The sequence below is a fragment of the Peromyscus eremicus genome, unplaced genomic scaffold, assembly GCF_949786415.1.
Source record: "Peromyscus eremicus unplaced genomic scaffold, PerEre_H2_v1 PerEre#2#unplaced_690, whole genome shotgun sequence".
NCBI classification, from domain to species: domain Eukaryota; kingdom Metazoa; phylum Chordata; class Mammalia; order Rodentia; family Cricetidae; genus Peromyscus; species Peromyscus eremicus.
In genome coordinates, this window is record NW_026734926.1 from 137,795 (window position 1) to 144,052 (window position 6,258).

Here is a 6,258-nt window from a genome sequence, read left to right on the forward strand (position 1 = left end):
AGTGCCACTTCTCTGTGTGTACAATGAAGCGGCAGGGACAGCTGAGCTGTATATAGCACATAACTTCCTCAGAATGAGAATGTCCTGCTGATTTCCCACTAAGATGCTGTTCAGTTCCACATCAGTTGGCAGTGCTTAAAGGGAAACTAGAGAAAGTAATCAGGAGGCAGAGGCCAATGCCTTCTTCCTACCACCCTCCCCTAGGTAACAGTGCATGGGTCTGTACACTCTGACATGAAGGCCTGGAAGGGCTCTAACAAAACTGTCCACAGCAATTGTGAGATCAGCATTAAGCAGCACACAAGAGCCAAAACATATTATCACAATTTTACAAGGAACCACAATAGCTTGTTGCAGAACCCCAGCTGAGACCTACCTCCCCCACAGAATGACCTATGAGAACTCATTTTCATTTGACGTGGGTCCTTCTGAGACTTGACTTTTAAGTTCAGGTTTAGCTTCTCCCTCACTCCCTGCCTGAGTTTCAGACCTTGGATTTCTCTGCCCCAGTTTCTCGCTGCTCTCTGGTGCCACCTGCTGGTTATTTTTCCCTTCTGCAGGATCACTTTGATTCAACTTGCCATCAGGTTCCAATTTTGCTTCTTTGCCATTTCCCAGCTTTGGGTGAGGCTGTGAGTCTTTTGCACTCTTCACTACCTCTTGGAGGTTGTATTTTCTGAATAGCACATAAACTTTCACAACATTCAGGCAACACACAGCTTTGATGATTTCGACTACCACTGTGTACTCTGGATTAGTGAGATCCACTTTCTTTTCTGAATTGAGGCTGCCCACTATTCCTGCCAACTCTTTAATAACTTCTTCTCTATTTATATGGCTGTTATTTCGAGATTTGTAGACAATCTGAAATGTCCCTTTCTTTGGGGCTTTAAATCAGGGCGCCAAAAATGTTTCTGCATATTTTTTCATATCTTCTAAGAAAGCTTTGCATGTGCCTGAGATGGGCAACATTCACAGAATAACACGTATCTTCTTTTTCTTGGTTTGTACATATCCTGGAGAACGTGATGCACTAATTTCTCAGGTTCTATCCCAAGGGTCCTGATAAAGACTACATTATTTGCTCCGCTCTCCATTGACTGGAATCTTCTCAGCCTCATCTCTGTAGAAGCCTTAATGTCACCAACTTCTTTCTTCAAGGCAGCCTCAACATCATCATCTTCTCCCTCACATCCAGAGGGCTGCTGGTCCTTGTCTATAAACTTTTCAGGCCTGTACATGTCGTCGCCATACTCGTTAAGCAGGCTGTAGGCCTCTGAGCACACTTGTGCTCCTTCATGTTGCAGGTGATGAGGATGCCCTGCAGACCGGGCTCCAGCTGCTGGGGCCGCCGGCCTCACAGCGCCACCCTGCTTGGCCTGGAAGAACTGGGCCTTGCCTTTGAGCTTTCTGAGGGGCTGAGGAGACTACTGGGCAGCCGCCATGCTGTCTCCTGGAACTGTTTTCATTTACGATTTTGTTAATTTGAATATCCTCTCGCTGTCTTCTAGTTAGTTTGGATAAGGGTATATTCTTTTGTCTTTGGGTGTAATGTTCTGTAAATACCTTTTAGGTACTTCTGGTTTATAATGTCTGTTAGCTACAGCCTTTCTCTGTTTTGTTTTTTGTCTAGATGACCTGTCTATTGATGAGAGTTAAGTACTGAAGTCTCTCATTATCAGTGTGTGAGGGTCATTTCCAGAATTCCCTCAGTTTGAGTTTTCTCTATTGATTCTATGTCCAATTTTTTGTCTTGACATTTTTATTCATTTCCTTCCACTGATTGTATTCTCTTGGATTTCTTTAAAAGATTTATTCATTTCTTCTTTAAGGATCTCTATCATCTTCATAAGGCTGTTTTAAGGTCTTTTTCCTGTGTTTCAGCTTTGTTGAAAATATTCAGAGCCTTCTGTGGTATGGTTACTGAGCTCTAGTAAAAATATATTGTCCTGACTTTTATTGGTTGTGTTTTTATGCTGGCCTCTAGGCATCTGGAATTGGGATAATTATGAGTCAAGGTGCTGGTATCTGGTTTTGTTTTTATTGGGTGGGTGTATTGTTTCTTGGTTTCTGTTTCTTCTCTGAATTTTAGGAGAGTGTGATGGCTATGTGTTGCCTGATAGGAAATGTTCTGTGGACTTGATAGGTGTTGCCACTAGGGATTCCAGGCAAAATGTGTTCTGGGTATTGGGAGCTAACAATTGGGAATGTGGAAAGGCTGGGGGTCTGGAGGAGTTCATAGGAGGGAGGTGATCAGAATGTTCAACCGGGATCCACTTAGTCTCCTTGAAGTGGGGGAAAATAGTAAAAAGAGGTCACTCCAGAGGTCTGCTGTAGTGTTAAGGATGAGACTCATCGGTTGGATCTAGCAGAACAGAAGAAGGGAAGACATACAGACAGCCTACCTGCTTTCCTAGGAGGAGTGGCCTATATATTAGTAGGGAGTGCTTGCTGGAATTGGAGGCTGGGATAAAGCAACAAGCGGTGAGAGAGAGTGATTAGAAAGGGAATGTGTGTGGGAGCCACAGGAGAAATGGCCTTTGGAGGGAGGAAACCTGCAGCAGGTGTTCTGTTGAAGAGATAGGGTTGAGTATTGGGTTTGGAGGAGATGGGGGATTGGCTTATGTCTTCAGTTAACTTACTTGTATCCCTGGCCTGCAGCTGGTGTGACCTCATGGAATTCTTGATAGCGTTGGAGGCTGGGATACTGGGATAAGTTTGGGAATGGAAAAGAGATCTTTGTGATCCATTAGGGATGGGGTTAGAGAGGAAAGGGAGAATGTACCAGGCATTCTGCTGCAGAATTGGGGTGAGACTTGGGGGAATTGGGACTGGAGGAGCAGAAGGAGAGGTGGACAGCTGTAGTCAGCCTATCTGCTTCCCTGACAAGAGTCTATTATAACTTCTTGATGTACTGTTCCCTTTATTAATATGCAATGGCTTTCTTCATTTCTTCCAACTAATTTTGGTTTATAAACTTTTTGCCAGTCATAAAAACAGCTGTTAACATGAATTTTTTGCTTTGATTTTCTTGGTCTAATGACATCCATACTGTCACTTTCAGTCACCTTTCTATGTGCTTTTTGCCAGAGATTGTTTCTTAAAGATTCTGAGCCTTTTTAAAATCCAGACAGTCAATCTGCATTGTATGTGTGTGTGTGTGTGTGTGTGTGTGTGTGTGTGTGTGTGTGTGTACACGCGCGCGCATGTTCACATGCAGGTGCCCCAAACTCACATTTCACAAAATACTGTTGCATAGTGCATCAAGTAATGTTACATTCAAAAGCATTAAAAATGGATAATGTCACTAAGATTGTAAATTTCATGAGGGTCAAGAAATCTTTGCCAATTCTAGGTATTCCTAATCCCTTAATAGATACTATGTGGTAGAATTTAGACTGTAAGATAGTTAAGTCAAGGCCAAACACTGACAAGATTTTATGATTTGTGACATATCATCAAGTCATTTATGATATCAAAAGTAAAAGTTGTAGCTGAACTTGATGATGGAAACTTGCATATTTAGCATTATTAGTGAATTTCACTGTTCATTTAAATGGATTAAACATATGTACTCAAGATGAAAACCAACTTCTAACCCTATCGTCAGTCAACATAAACACATACTTGCTAATTTTCAAATGGGATACATAGAGCTACAATTTGACATTCAACTTAAAGAAAAAATTGATTTTTTTTACTATACTTCCATATGTCCTGTCTTCCAAGAGACAACTATCCTTTATCTTCACAATCACACCTTATTCATGTAATTGCTTTTTTGACAATACTTACATTTGTGAGACATTATTTTCTTTCTTTTTTAAGATTTACTTTATTTTTAATAATGTGTACACACGTGTTTCTGTGTCAGAGTAGGTACACATGAGTTCAGTTACCCACAGAGGCCAAAGGATGAAATCATATTCCCCTGGAGCTAGAGTTACAAGCAGTTATATGTCACCCAACATGTGTGCTAGGAACCAAAATTGATCCTCTGGCAAAGCCACAGCACTCTCCAGAGCCATGAGCCATTATTTTCAAGAATTAAGTACATGAAGAATAAAACTATAACCAAATATATTAGAAGAACCTTGAGAACCCACTGAAAGTTACAGCCACATCCACCAAACTGATATTGATGTATCATTTTCTCAACTACAATGTCAAATATCTTACTAGTTTTATATTGCTCTCTTTTATCTTGTAACAAAAATATCAAGTTCTGATGAAGTTCTATTACTTAGTGTTAAGTCTCAAACCAGAGACAAACAGCTAACTGAGGTGCCTATCTGATATATTAAAACAGACCTGGCCAACAGGTCCTCCCAGCATCCCTCAGTCCTTCCAGTTACAGAGTTATCCTGGCTGGCATACCCCACCCCCTACCCTAAACTTCTCCAGCCCAGGGACTAAGCTGCTCTTCCCTATATAACTCAGCCACTTTGGCTATACCAGTCCTTTTTTCCCTCTTTGGCCTCTTGTCTCCTGGTTCTCCTCTCTTGCCTCCCCGGCTGGGGGGGGTGGGGGGGTGGGGGGGTTCCCAGCAGGTGTCAGACAGGAAGGCAAAACATGCAAATAAATGAGAAGGAAAACCTGGTGCAGATTGACTTTCTCAACCTGGATCAGACTTTGGGAAGTCTATTGCCAAGTAGTCTATCACATTGTAGGCATATTTTAAAAAATAGAATTTGGAAAAGAGTCTCTAGGCAACAATTCCCATAATCATTCCAGTTCCAGGTACAAAATAAAGCTTAAGGTGTGACTACATAAAAACTTTCACAAAGTACATGGCACCATGAGGATGGGTTCTGTTGCTAAAAGGCCTGAAATCTAATGTAGTCCCTGACCAATAGCATAGGGGTCAGCAGGCCATAAAGTACATGTGACATCTTCCCTAAAGACGGGTATTGGTCAAGGGAGGGAAGAGTCTGGAATAATCATTCTGGGGAGATAGAATGAGGTTTGTCCCTACAGATAGTAAAAACATCACCAGGTCATTAACAACCTCTACTCTCAGCTTTCTGGATGGAATGCAGGTATTTGATTTTATCTCCTCCACTGAGGAGACACCCCTGCATGATTAACGTTCCCCATTCTTTTGATGCTTCTCTCTGAGTACAAGGCCCTTGTACCCTCTATAACTCTCTCCTTTCCCGTAACAACTCTCCTCACCTGGCCCAGCTTAGTCTGGCCATGTTCACTTCAGACTCTTCCAGATATCTCTGTCTCTGCCTCTAGCTATGCTCTCTCTTTTATCTACAATAAACCTCTCCTCCATAATACCTAGAAGCTTCCTGTCTTCCTTTGTTATTCATTTTTTTCTTAGATATATTCATTTTCTTTATTAGTGATTATAAACTTAGGATCTGCTTGATAATTCCTAAGAATCACGTAGGATTGTTACGTGAGATTATTTTTGGTTATCTGTGGTAGTGAAATTACACAGAGATATTTTTCATATCAACTTTTATTAATTTATTTTTTACAAACCAACCACTGTTTCCCCTCCTTCTGTAGATGTAATAGTCTTATTAAGTAAGAAATACAGAGCCGAATGCAGAGTTAAAAGCCCAAGTAGCTAAGAGCTGATACTAAAAACCCTTTCTTACCTTTCGCTGCCGCTGCTATCATTCCCCTGAGAAAGAGGTCTACTTCCTGTGTGTCTGTCTTTTTATTGACTTTCTGTTCTGCCTTCTTATTGGTTGTAAACCCAACCACATGACCTCCTCATCACTGCCTGTCTCTACAGACCTCTAGGTCTCTATTCAGAAGAGGGCAGGCCTCCCATGGATATCAACCAAACATGGCATATCAAGTTGAAAGCTAGATGATACAACCCAGTATGAGGAAAAGGCTCCCAAAAGCCAGCAAAAGAGTTAGAGACAGTCCCTTCTCCCACCGTTAGGAGTCCCACAAGAAGACCAAGCTACACATCTGTCATGTATATGCAGAGGGCCTAGGTCAGTCCTATGAAGGCTCCCTGGTTGTCATTTCAGTGAGCCCCTAAGAGTCCAGGTTAGTTGATTCTGTCAGTCTTCTTGTGGTGTCCTTGACCCCTCTGGCTGCTACATTCCTTCCTCTTTCTATTCAGAAGGATACCCTGAGCTCAGCCTAATGTTTAGCTGATGGTTTCTGCATCTATTTCCATTAATTGCTGTATGAAGCCTCTTTGATGACAATCTGGCTGTGCAAAAAAACCATGAGTATAGTGTAATATCATTTATGAATCATTTCATTGATTTATTTTTTCTTTGC

General features: G+C 41.6%; 1 pseudogene; it reads right to left on the reverse strand.

Moving 5' to 3' along the window:
• Positions 1–393: 393 nt before the first annotated feature.
• LOC131901929 (THUMP domain-containing protein 1-like) lies at positions 394–1,445 on the reverse strand (annotated as a pseudogene).
• Between the last annotated feature and the right edge of the window lie 4,813 nt (positions 1,446–6,258).